Source organism: Phascolarctos cinereus, unplaced genomic scaffold (genome assembly GCF_003287225.1).
Source record: "Phascolarctos cinereus isolate Bilbo 61053 unplaced genomic scaffold, phaCin_HiC Scaffold_5;HRSCAF=322, whole genome shotgun sequence".
Taxonomy (NCBI): domain Eukaryota; kingdom Metazoa; phylum Chordata; class Mammalia; order Diprotodontia; family Phascolarctidae; genus Phascolarctos; species Phascolarctos cinereus.
The window spans coordinates 224,602,942-224,617,182 of NW_027555958.1; the positions used below are offsets into that span (position 1 = coordinate 224,602,942).

At 37.1% G+C, this 14,241-nt stretch overlaps 1 protein-coding gene across 1 annotated transcript in view; it reads left to right on the plus strand.

Annotated features, from left to right (window-relative positions):
• Positions 1 to 1,107: 1,107 nt before the first annotated feature.
• Positions 1,108 to 14,241, plus strand: part of ADGRF1 (adhesion G protein-coupled receptor F1) — a 62,417-nt gene continuing 49,283 nt past the window's right edge. The window contains 1 exon segment of the mRNA XM_020993953.2: positions 1,108 to 1,507. The gene's annotated coding sequence lies outside the window, so the exon portion shown is untranslated.

Below are 14,241 nucleotides of genomic sequence, written 5' to 3' on the forward strand. Positions count from 1 at the left end.
TCAAGGCTCAGCACACAGGTTACCTCTTCCTCCTGCTGTGATCATTCTAGCCAGAAGTGATCTCTCTCAACTCTCAACTTCTACAGACCTTTATTCATCCTACTCACAAGGCCCTTAATCACTGTCTCATATTAATTAAATATCTATAGTGATACTTTCATTAATAAGACTCTGGGAGCTAAATTTCTTTTAATAAAGTCATGAGTGAGAAGGCAGGTAGGTGGCGTGGTGGATAGAGCACTGGCCCTGGAATCAGAAGAACCTGAGTGCAAATCCAGCTTCAGACACATGACATTCACTACTAGCTGTGAGACTCTGTGCAAGTTACTTAACCCCAATTGCCTCATCAAAATAAAAAATAAAGTCACAAGTGATGAAGTGCTCTCTTTAAAGCTGTCAGTAGTGATGATAACTGTAGAGAGTTAGTGAGAATGGTCTTAGGTACAGGCCATCTAAGGCAGATAAGGCACTTCCTTGATTCTACATATTAGATATAAGATTGTGGATAGCCATAGTGACTTTTGGGCACAGGCAATTCATTAGTAAAGGGGCAGCTAGGTGGTACAATGGATAGAGTGCCAGGCCTGGAGTCAGGAAGACTCATCTTCCTGAATTCAAATCCAGCCTCTGACACTTACTAGCTGTATAACCCTAGGCAAGTCACTTGACCTTGCTTGCCTCAGTTTCCTCATCTGTAAAATGACCTACACAAGAAAATAGCAAACCACTCCAGTATCTTTGCCAAGAAAACCTCAAATGGGGTCACAAAGAGTTGAACACAACTGAAATGACTGAGCAACAGCAAAAATTCATTAGTAAAGGGTTTGAGAGGTGCCATGTTTAGTAAAATTGGATTTTACAATCAGAAGACTCTGAAGAAAGAGGAAGAGACTTTTATTAAAGAAGTTAAGCAGGTTTGACCCCAGGTTCTCTAAGAACAAAGAATATGCCTAACATACTTGTTCTTGGCATGTTCTGCATTTTTTTTTCTTTTGTCAGGTTCCCTCCCATCAGTCCCATCAATCAGATGTGCATCAAAGAGGTGCAAATAAAGCAGGAGGTGAGGTCTGAGGAAGAAGGTCATTTGGTTATAAGGGAGGGGAGAATACTTGCCTGAGCAGAGGTGTTTCTTATTACCCCAAAGCAGTTCAGGTTTCCCCCCTCAGCTCATTTCCCTTTCCCAAGTTCAGAAACCTGCTCCAGCTCTGGACTCCTTCCTCTTTTCAAAAATGATATTGACTCTAAGGGGAGGGAAAAGGTTCACAGAGAATTCTCCCTCCCTTCCTTCTCAGAGGGGTGTGTCCTGGTCCTGTCTGCCTGGAACTACAGAATAATGTATCAGGAGGTACAGAAAACCCAGAAGGAGTATGTGTGCCAGGTGGTTACATAGTTTAGATCTTTATTTTTTAAAAAAAATCTCGCTAGAAAAGTGTAAGCTGTGACTACATAGGAGTTATGTTGAAAGCAAGGTCCCCTTTGGCTGCTCCCTGAAGAGAGGCATCCAAAGGTAAGCTAAACCATGCCCAACTGAGCCTTCGGTCTCCTATCTCCCAAAGTGGGCAGAGCATTGTGTGTTCACCTAGTGCCTAGTACAACGCCTTGTATGTGATGGGTATTCAATAAATGTTTATTCAATTTGTTGAATGAGTGAGTGAAATGAATGAAAGCAACTATATTAAATTGTCCTGATTTTATGGGATTGTAGGGGCAGAGCTCAGAGGTGAAAATCTAGTTTTTCTTGTGAGGTTCGGGAATGGTGATTCAGGCAATATCATTATTATTGACTCTTTATAAGTCTGGGAAGTAAGAATTAAAAAGATGGAGTGGGGAGAGCAAGGCCAAATCTGGGTAGCTGGGTACGCATAGATCTCCAATGGACTGTCCTAGATCTGGCTCTTGATCCCCAGCCTCTAACTTTGAAGGATCTAGTTTCTTACATTTTACGAATGAAGAAAACTGTGGCACAGAATGGGGCAGTAAGTTGTCCAAGGTCATTCAGTTAATAAATAGCAGTGCCAGGATTTGAAGGTAGGTTCTAGGACTCCAAATGCAGCAGTTTTTCTGAGTTGTATCTTCTGAGAACATAATAAATATAATATAATATAATATAATATAATATAATATAATATAATATAATATAATATAATATAATATAATATAATATAATATAATATAATATAATATAATATAATATAATATAATATAATATATATAACATAACATGATATAATATAATATAATATAATATAATATAATATAATATAATATAATATAATATAATATAATATAATATAATATAACATGATATAATATAATATAACATAATATAATATAACATAACATAACATGATATAATATAATATAATGTTATATTATATTATGTTGTATTATATTGTGTTGTGTTGTGTCATATCGTGTCATATCATATATATGATTGTATCACATTATAATATGTGGTGTTATGTTGTTATATGATGTGATATGATGTGATGTTATATATTATATTGTATTGCATTGTATTACAATATATTATTATATTTTATATGTACAAGAAGTTGCTATTGATCTCTTTTCTTTCTGTGCTCTGCTATTTGGGGATTACTTCATCAAGATAATAATGGTAAACGTTATCAAAGTGAGGCAGGTAGGCAGCTCAGTGGTTCTTGTGCTCAACCTGAAGTCAAGAAGATCTGAGTTCAAATCTAATCTTAGAAATACTTACTAGTAATATGGCCCTGGACAAGTTACTTAATCTCTGCCTCAGTTTTCTTATCTGTAAAATAGAGATAATAATACTTACCTCCTAAGGTTATTGTGAGCAAGAAATTAGAAAACATTTATAAAGGACTTTGCAAACCTTAAAGTACTCTCTAAATGCTAACTATTATTAGGTATTATTAATCCAGTTGCCTTGGTAGAAATAGTTTCCACAGCAGAAGTTCCCTATGCTGATGAGATTATAGGTCAAGATACATGTATATCTAGCTATATGTGTGTGTGTGTGTGTGTGTGTGTGTATGTGTACAGATACACATATATATGTATGTACATAGATTAGACTTGTAATTCATATATCTGTGTATCCGTGTGTGTGTGTGTGTGTCTATGTAATATATATATATATATATATATATATATATATATATGTATATATATATATATATATATGTATGTGTGTAAATTTATATATTTTATTGTTCGGTCAATTCAGTCATGTCTAACTCTTCAAAACTCCATTTAGGGTTTTCTTGGCAAAGATACTGAAGTGGTTTGCCATTTCCTTCTCCGGCTTATTTTACAGATGAGGAAACTGAGGCAACCAGGGTTAAGTGACTTGTGCAGGGTCACACAGCTAGTGAGTGTCTAAGTCCAGATTTGAACTCAGGAAGATGATGACAATGAGTCTTCCTGATTCCAAGACCGGTGCTCTGTCCGCTGCTTCCTCTAGCTGCCCAAATTTATATGTGTGGACATATATTTCTCTTGGTGTGTATATTTATATTTTTAATATATTATTTAGACCCGTCCCATGATTTCCTTAGTGTAGGGAACTCTAGGTCAGGAAACTCCCTTATTGATGCAGATTGATTTGATGGATCTGGTCTCTTACATTTTACGAATGAAGAAAACTGTGGCACAGAGTGGGGTAGTAAGTTGTCCAAGGTCATTCAGTTAATAAATAGCAGTGCCAGGATTTGAAGGCAGGTGGTTGATTTGCTCAGGGCCAAACAGCCAGCATGCATCAGAGGCTTCCTTTGAACCCAAGTTGCTGACTTTACTCACTACCCCTAAGACTAATCTCCCCACCATGGCTAATCTTTCTAACTGTTTCCTTGATCCCATCTTCTTTCATTTCCCCTGGGACTCATTCCTCATTTGCATCTTCTATTTTTCCTTTTCCATTGGTTCCTTCTCCTCTGTCTACTGACATCCAGGTTTCCTCTATTCCCCCCAATCTTCCCTTGATTTTGTTATCCCAGTAAGCTACTGGCCCATGTTCCTTTTCCTTTTGTCTGCCAGATTTTTTAAAAGCTTAATTTATATTCTCCTACTATTAATTTGGTCCTCAACCTATATTTATCACTTCTGAAACTGTTGTCTCCATGGTAACCAGTAGCACATTCCCCCTCAGACCTGCAGTCATTTTGATATTCATGGGCCTTTTCTCAGCCTTCACCCTCCTTGACTTCTCTATAGCTTTAGACCCTAAGGTGAACCCCAATAATCTCTCCTTCCTTGATCCTACACAGTCTAATTTTTCTCCTGCTTTTCTAACAAGTTAGTCCTTTGTCTCATTTTTTCTGTCCCATCTTTTTAACACTGGTATTCCCCCAGGTTCTGTCACTGACCCTTTCCTCTTCTCTTTACATTTTTCTTCCTAGGCAATCTCATATACATTATGCCAATTCTATATCTTACGCCCAGACCTCTCTCTATAAAGATTCAGGCTTGAATTTCCAGCTGTCATTCACATGGTTAATTTTCTTTCCTAAGGCCAAACAGCTAAGACATGTCTGAGGTCATATTTGAACTCAGGTCTTTCTGACTACAGGTCCAGTGCTCTATCCACTGTACCACCTAGCTGCTCACAATATGGGCAATTATAATAATAAAAATGACAATAATAATAGAATTACATAGTGTTTTAAAGTTTACAAAGCACTTTACAAGTATTATCTCATTTGATCCTCCCAACTACCCTAGGATTTTAGGTGCTATTATCATCCCTGTTTGCCTCAATTTCCTTCTCTGTAAAATGGGGATTTTAATGGCACCTCCCTTCCAGGTTTGTTGTGAGGATCAAATGAGACAATAATTATAAAGGTCTTAGCACATATTAAGCACTATATAAATGTTGTTGTTTAGTAATTTTTAGTCATGTCCAGCTCTTCATGATTCTGTTTGGGGTTGACTGACTCTTTTGTTGTTCAGTCTTTTTTTCATTCATGTGTGACTTTTTGTAAGCCCTTTTTGGATTATCTTGGCAAAGATACATCGATGGTTTGCCATTTCCTTCTTCAGCACATTTTACAGATGAGGAAACTGAGGCAAATAAGATTAAGTGACTTGCCAGAGGTCACACAGCTAGTAAGTGTCTGAGGCTAGAGTTGAACTGAGGGAGGTGAGTCTTGCTGTCTCCAGGCCTGGTGCTCCATCCACTGGGCCACCTAGCTGTTCCATATAAATGTTAATTATTATTATTATTATTATTATTAATTGTAGGTATTGATGTAAAGGGATTAGGGTAAATTTTTACTGACTTCAGTGTATAACTTAGAAGTTGCTTTGGGTCCAAATTTTTTATATCATCAATTTATTTGTCGTCGGTTCATAGATACATAGCTGGAAAGGACAGCAGCTGCCATCTAGTTTAACCCTGTCATTTTCCAGATGAAGGCACAGGAGGTGGAGTTCTTGCCCAGGGTCACACAAGTACTAAAGACTTCAGCCCATGTCCTCTGACCCCAGAGCGAGCATTCCGTGCCTTTCTCATAAAATTCGAATGCAGAAAATAAAATGCAGTTGAATGAATCACAGAATGTTAGAGATAGGAGATGGTTTAGAGATGCCCTTGTCCAAATTCCTTATTTCATAACTGAAGAGAGTAAAGCCTGGAGAGGTATCTTGCCCAAGGTTACAGAGCCCTAAGTGGCAGAGGGGGAATGCTAAGGGAGGGTGTCCATTTCAAGTTGTCTGTTCTTCCCACTAAAGCATGCTGAACTTTCAAATTGTCAGGATTATGGATAAGCAAACAGAATTTACTATAAATATGAGCTATGCTTACCCCTACAAGTATCTTTTGCTTAATGGAATGGTAAAGTTTGCCAGAAAGTAGACTTGTGTGAAGCAGATCTTATTTTCCCCTCTGCTTTTTTTTTTTCCAAAGTGACTACTATTTTTGTTTGTGTCCTATTCAGTATTACGGCAGTAGGAGCTTTCCTATATGATATTGTGGAAAGAGCCCTATGATCTAGAGTTCTTGGTACAAGTCCTGGTTCCTCTAATTGGTACCTTTGTGACCTTGGGCAAGTCATTTCTCTTTTCTGGGCCTCAATTTTCTTTTCTGTAAAATGCAGGGGTTGAAACAAATGATCCCTTAGGTTTCTTCTAGATCTAAATCTAGATGACTATGAACTTTTAGACTATGGGTTAGAAAGTGGGCTAATTATTTAGGGGGGAAAATATAACTTCATGATAAATTTCTTGGCTGTGACCCATGTTTTGTATACAAACTATGTTTGTATGCATATATATATATATATATGTCTTGATGTCTCTATTGGGGCAGCTAGGTAGTACAGCTAGACTCATCTCTTTAAGTTCAAAGCTGGCCTCCGACACTTACTAGCTGTGTGACCCTGGGCAAGTCACTTTGCCTCAGTTACCTTATCTGTAAAATGATCTGGAGAAGGAAATGGCGAACCACTCCAGAATCTTTGCCAAGAAAATCCCAAATGGGGTCACAGAGTCAGATACAACTGAAAACTACTGAACAGCAACACGTCTCTATGTCTTTACCTATCTATTGATCATGTAACATCCTTCTACATTGCTAAACCAGTCAAATGAAAAAGGCAACCTTTTATACAAGAACGAACAGATAATATGGCATATCTGTGGGGCCCACACAGGCTGGGACTTAGTAGCCCCTGGTTCTGTTTCTAGTATGGAGTAACTTGACAACGGGTGGCTTAAGAGCTTAAGTTTGTACTTTATCAAAAAAAGATAAAGATATTTACAATGCATGAGGAAAGTTTTAAAGCTAAAGCTGATGGTAGATGTTGAACATGAAAGCCCCTAGGCCAGTGCAAAAAGAAAACTGAAAAGTATGGTTCCTATTTCATATATCTGATAGTAAAGATTACTGTATAAAAGAAGAGTGATCTATAAGTTCCTTAAGGGCAATGACTGTGTCTTATAGATATTTGTATTTTCACCTAGCATGATGCCTTGCACACAGTAGTCACTTAATAAATGCTTGGCAAGCTGCTAAAGTCATTATACAAGAGGATATCATCATTAGCCTTTCACTTACAACACACATACTATTGCTTCACTAGTTGTGATGATGAGTTTGTACTGATTCTTCTTAATGGTCATTGGCAGATGTCCTCAAGACAATTAGTTGGCTAAGGGGAGTGGCCCGTGCTCGTGATAGTAGCCCCCAGGAAGGCTGAAGTTGGTTGATTTTAAGCCCCGAAGTTCTGAGCTGCGGTGGGTGACTGAGCAGATTGGGTGTCCACACTGTTTGGTATTAATTAAATTCCAGGGTTCTTGGGGACTATCAGGTTGCCTAAGGAAGGGTGAGATAAGGAGACCCAATCTTTAAAAAGAAAAAAAAAAGATCAAGCGCCTTGCATGTATTAGGCACTCCATAATTGATTGTTGAATGAATGAATTTATTATAGTAGACAGGGAGTTAAAGTGGCTAAAATTGAAATAGACCTGGTTACAACTGTAAGCCTGAGGTTGCAATATCTATTAATGCACCTGGTAACTTAAGGGAAGCACTGAGAATGGTTCTTTCATTCCCTTCCCAATTTTTGCTTGGTAGGAGTTATGGCAACATTCTAAGGATTAAAGGGTGACTGGTCATCAGACCACAGGGATAGAGGAGAGAAAGGAGACAGACACAGGCTTATGGAAAGAAAGGACTCTAGATGACCATGGAAAGAGGAGATAGTTGGAAAAAACAAACAAACCCTAGTTACTATGAAATGGTTGGAAATACCCGATATGGGGGCCTTTGTAGACGTACAGTAGTTTCGGGCTAGACGGTCTGATAACTACATGCATCAAAGGGGAATGTGATATAAGAATTTCCATGTAGTCCCTGAAGAGAAGAGTTGAATGGTGACCATATACTTGTCTCTGCTCCTGTGTTTAGAATGAGTCATCTAGGTCAATAAAGCTCTTTGGTTTATCTTTGAAAAGCTCAATCCCTATGATCATGTCACCCTAACTTTCTACCAGGTCTAGTAAAGAGAAGCCATGAGTGGAACATATTTGAGGGATAACACCATGAATAGAATCAGAAGTATATATTCTCTGGCTTGGAAGTAATTTTTCTTTGTGGAGGGATAATTGGCATCTAAGGGGCTTGGATGGGGGTCAAACCTGTAATTGTGCTTATATTAACACAATTCTCTAATCAGCTGAAATGATTGTAGGATCATAGATCTAGAAGAGAGCTCAGAGGCCATCTAATTCAATTCATTCATTTTACAGATAAGCACAGGTCCGTGCAGTTCAACCTAGCTACTTTCCACTAGACACACATACATATACATGCACACACATACAGATATTATATATACTTACATACACACACACATAAACATATAGAGAGATAGAGACAGAGAGACAGAGAGACAGCATTTCATATTAGTATATTTATCTGCTGTGAGCCATTCAATCTAGCTACCCATCACCCTTTCTAAAGTACCTTTCACCGTTCCTGTTCAGATACTTTTGTTAGAGAAACAATTCAAAAGGAAGATCAAGTTTTCTGGACTTTTCTCTGACTAAACAAAATCAAATGAGGAAAATAAGAAATAAGCGTGACTTGAAGTTGCTAGGAGTGTCACGTCCTTGTTGCTAAGCTAAAGACTTGGCTGGGAACAAAAGGCTTGGCATCTTCGCTGAAATGCTATTAATTCTCATTTAAGGGAATCTGCTATAACTCCAGGCCATACCAAACCGCAGGTGAGGAGACAAAATTCTCTGGTAACAGAGGTCTGGAATGAAGCCAGTCTCTGAGTACTGAAGCCAGATTTCTTTTTGCAAAACTAAATTGGGCTGGGTTTGTCATATGCAGAGGATGAACCCCAAGAGGATGCTGAAGCAATTGCTGGGGTTGAGAAGGAAGAGGGATTTTTTTTCTTAAAAGCAGTCAAAGGAAGCCCTTCAAAGATACCTGTAAACATTGAATTAAAGATCAGTTATTAAGTGCTTACTATAGGCCAAGCATTGTGCTAGGTGTTAAGTTTAGGAATTAAAAAATAAAATAAAATAAAATAAAATTCAAACACCTCTAACCTCAAGTAATTATGTTCTATCAGGGAAGACGATAGGTACCAATACGTGAATGTATACAAAATACACAATATAAAAAAAAAAGATTATTTTGAGAGGAGGGCACCCAAAGTTGAGAGGATCAGGAAAAACCTTGTAGATTATGAATGGGTATCATATTGCTTGCCTTCTCAATGGTTAGGGGGAGGGCCTGGAGAGAGGGAAAGAATTTGGAAGTCAAAATCAAAACGTGAGTGTTCAGAAATAAATAAACATACCGTAGGTTATGTTGCCCGAACTGAGCTTTGAAAGAAGCACAATTTGTATCAACAAAGAACTGAAGTCAGTAACTGGGAAGTGATAAGAAAACAGAAGGAAAGGCTAATGAGACACAGTCAGAGATGGAAGCTTTGCTCTTTGTGTTGAGAAAAAAGGCAGATATCAGACTAGAAGCAGGTTCACAAGCAGGCCCTCAAAGTCAATGGTTTCATTTGAACCAGTGATAGAATGAATCATAAAGAGCAATAAGAATAAAGGAATGTTTTGCAATTTATCAATTTTAAGTGTTTATTAATATCTTTTGTATATTACTCATATTTCCCACTGTCTTACTTCTCCTACCATCTTCCAGAGAGCCATTCCTTTAGAATATCACTGAAAATGAAGAAATTGAGTATGTATAACTTGAACATATATACATACTCACGTAGATACATACAATATACATAAGCATATATACATATATCTCTCTATAAAATAACATACACATATTTTTGTTGTTGTTGAGCTGTTTCAGTTGTATCTGACTCTCCATGACCCCATTTGTTTTTTTTCTTGGCAAAGATACTGGAGTGGTTTTGCCATTTCCTTCTCCAGCTCATTTTATAGATGAGGAAACTGAAGCAAACAGGATTAAGAGACTCGCTTAGGGTCACATGACTAGTAAGTGTCTGAGGCTAGATTTGAACTCAGAGAAATGAGTTTTCCTGACTCCCAAGCCTCTCTATCCACTGCTCCACCTAGCGGCCCCACATTTATACATGTACTCATATAAGCTCGTATGCATATATTTATACATACAAATATGAGTATGTAAACATACATATATGAATATATATGTATGTATATGAGCATTTTGCTAATATCTGTTAATGCTTGAATGTAAGTACGGAGACAACAGGGATTATTTTATTTTTGTCTTCCAATAAACCGATTTTAGCATTTATTAAGTACTTACTATGCCAAGCACTGTGTTGAATGCAAGGGATATAAATAAAAAGCAAAATCAATCACTTTGCCTAGCACAATGGCTGGCACATAGTAGGTACTTAATAAATGTTTGTTGATTAATTAATTGGATGATTAGCAGATTAATAAATTTGCCCGTATTTTAGAAAATATAGCAGTTAAAAGGAGGGATTTGGAGTCAGGAAGATGTGAGTTCAAGATCTGCCTCTGCTGCATAAGTGACAATAAGCAAGTCACTCAACATCATAATGGAAGAAACTCTAAAACAGTAAGTTAGAAACTTGTTACTGATTAATATCAGTGGAGGGAGTTTCTATACCTGGAGTCCACTGTACCAAGGGTATCAAACTCAAATGCAAACAGGGGACACTTAACTGTACATAAGGATCCCTGCAGGCTACATACTAGCTTAGAAAACCACACATGTTGATAGATTTCTTCTTTATTATTATTAACATATCAACAAGTTAAAATCAGATAGGAACTAGATTTTAATCTGATTGGGACACATTTGGAAGTGTTGTGGACTGTAGTCCACATGTTTGACAACCGTCAGTCACATGTTTGACAACCTCTGCCCTACACCAATAAAATCACATATTTATACTACCCCCTTACTCTCTGCCTTTTTTTGATGCTTCTGTTCAAAAAAGAGATGAGAATTTTGTGGGGAACCTTAGGCAAAATTTTGAAAATTGTGCCACATTAGCAATTGTTCAATAAAGCCTTCACTATAGCACATTTGACTTTTCACAAAATAAATACCCATATAATGATGGAGAGAGCAATTTTTTTATCATTAAGAAATGAAATTTAAAAAGTAATGTTAGAAAATAGCCCCTCATTGTCTTCTCTGTTACGCTGAGCACTTTGCACAACCTTTATCCCCTTTCTACGTCTGTCCTTAATCCAGGGGTCTTTTTATTTTTATTTTCCTCAAGTTATAGACTGGATGTGCTTTCTGAGGAAGGCCAGCTAAATACAAAGAGGTTCATCACCAGTAGACTGCTTACTTGATGATGAAATCTTTGGCCATAGCAACCCATGAAACCAGCAAACCAATACCAAATGGCCCTTGATCTGGTGTAACCCCCTTCTACTTCTTTAGTAATGGTGCTGGAGTAACAAACAGAGTCAGAGAGTAGTACTAGGAATCATACGGTTTTCAGACTATAAATGTTCATTTAACTTATGGTACTCTGAAGAGTACCGGATCCTTGTCCAGTGATCAATATGTAGACATACTGCTAGAGGAACTGTCTCAAGTCAGATTTGGCATTCTGGCTATGTATGAAACTAGGAGGCCAAAGAAAGCTCTAGTTAAACACAGAGATGCCTTGCACATTTTCCTTGGAGAAACAACTAAAGCAGTTGGCAGTTTCATCATATGTCCAAACATAATTTCACAGGACTGTCATCCTGTGCCACAATGCTCTTGGTAATCATTTGCCTCAAGACCACCAAGCAGATGATTGTGGCTTATGCACCAATTTCTATTGCAGGAGATAAAGAAATGATTTAAAACCACTTGCTAAAACCTTCCAAATTAAATTAAAATATACTTTAATATTTGCTGAATTCAGTGCAAAGGTGCACATAGAGGATGAAACGGGGAAATGTGTAGAAGATTATGGCTCAGGATTAAGAAATAAAGGAGTCCAGAAACTTGTAGTCTATCAAAAAGTCTCACATCTCTACATGTCGTAAGTACTTTGTCCAAGAAAAGGGTTAGGAGGTGTGGGGGGTAGAGAGTACTGAATAATATCACAAAAATGAAATTGATTTTATCTTAACAGGGAGGAAGTAACTGGTTACCGATGTGGGAGTCATTTCTAAATCAGCTGTGAAAGTACAATATGACTGTTGTTGACTTTTTAGAACAAAGATCAAAAGTAACCATTGTTTGAGGTGAATATAGGGACTGGCCACAATGTAGAAAGAAGAAAAACATTAGAGATACTAAGAAATTGATAGGAGACAGAATCCAAGAAAGAATCCAAGAATAAAACTCACGGCTTCAAATTCTTATTTACAAATGTGCCCAAAATTCTTAACAAATAAGACGAACTAGAGATCCTAATACAAAGAGGCAAATTTGGCCTCTCAGGTATCACTGATACTTGATGGTATAAGACCTATAATTGTAATATGGCTCTGGAAGGGTCTAGGTTTGGAAGAGAGGGAATTCAAGGGCAGGTTACCCCAAGCCTGGCACAGTAACATGACATGATAATAGTGATAGTGGGCTTCAGTTATGCAGGTACATGTCTTCTGGAGCTTTCTTTTTGCCAAAAGCATAGCAGCTAATATTTTCTTGACTTGCCTTAATAACAGTTTCATTCCTCAAAAAATTGAATCAACAAAGGGAAATTCCATTTTGCATTTGATTCTCACCAAGGAGAAGCTGGTTTAGAAGAAGTTACCACTTAATCTAAATCCCAATTTGTGATAGAAACATTTTCATTAAACCTTTTTTTAAAAAAAGTTCAGTTCCAAGTTCTTGCTTTCCCTCCACCCTTCCTCCACCACACGAGAAGGCAAGAAATATGATATCCATTATACATATGAAGTCATGCAAAACATATTTCCTCATTAGCCATGTTAAAAAAAAAACAAGGAAAATAAAAAGGAAAAATACTCTCTGAACTTTAATCTGCACTCTGGGACCATCAGTTTTTTTTTTTTTCTGAAAGTGGAAAAGATTTTACATCGAGTCCTTTGGAATTGTGGTAGACTATTGTATTGATCAAAGTTACCCAGTCTTTTATAGTTGATTATCTTTACAATATTGTTTTTACTTTGCAGATTAATCTCTGGGTTCTGCTCATCTCACTTTGCATCAGTTTGTATCAGTTTTTCCAAGTTTTTTTTAAACTACCCCTTCATCCTTTCTTACAACACAAAAGTATTCCACGTGATATAGATTCCATGGGACAAAGAAGGATAGAGTTAGGAATAGAATCTAATATGCACAATGGATTTTAAAAGAAAAAAACAAATTTCAAAGCCATCAGACTGATAGGTTGTTTCCCACGGACTAAAATTCTTCAGGGAATGAGTCTGGGAAAAATGAGAATCTATTAAGAAAATAATTTTAATGGAAAAGCAGAATTGTCTAAAAAGAACAGTGTGATTGCTTGAGGAACTCAGCAACCAACATATATTTTGAAAGGAAGATAAAAGCAGTAACAAAAGTAACACAAGAGGACATAGTCCTGTAATAATAATATGAGTTTTCAATCTCAAACTGAGTATAGATGGGCAAGGAAAGTGAACAATAACAAAAAAGGATTTTCCAAACACACACACACACACACACACACACACACACACACAGAGACAGGTAAATTGGAGGATTAATGAAATAATACTTAACATTTCTATAGTGCTTGCTATGTGTTAAGCATTGTGCTAAGCACCTTACAATTATTATCTCATTTGATCCTTACAGCTCTGGGAGGTAGGTGCTATCATTGTTCTCATTTTACAGATAAGAAAACTGAATCAAACAGGTTAAGTGACTTGCCTAAGGTCACACAGCTGGTGAGTGTCTGAGGCTGGATTTGAATTCAGGTCTTTCTGACTCTAGGCCTGGCCCTCTGTCCATTGCAACACTTAGCTGTCCCAAGGATAAGACTGGAGGATAGAACAACAATAACTAATGACAGAAAGAAGGCAGAACTACAAAATCTTTTTATGACTCCTGTTTTATGTATAAAGGAGAGTGATCTCTGAGATGTAAGCTAGATAATTAAGTGGATTCAGAAATGGTCAGACTCAAGAATCATGGATGAATGGAGAAGGCACAGATAGTATTCTGCCTCCATGCTTACAAAATTTGCAGATAGCATGAAGCTGGGAGATTAGCTCACATACTGCATGACAGAGTTAGTACTTTTAAAAAAATAAAACCTTGGCAGCTAGAAAGGTAGGCCAAATCTAATAAGATGAAATTTAATAGGGCTAAATGCAAAAATT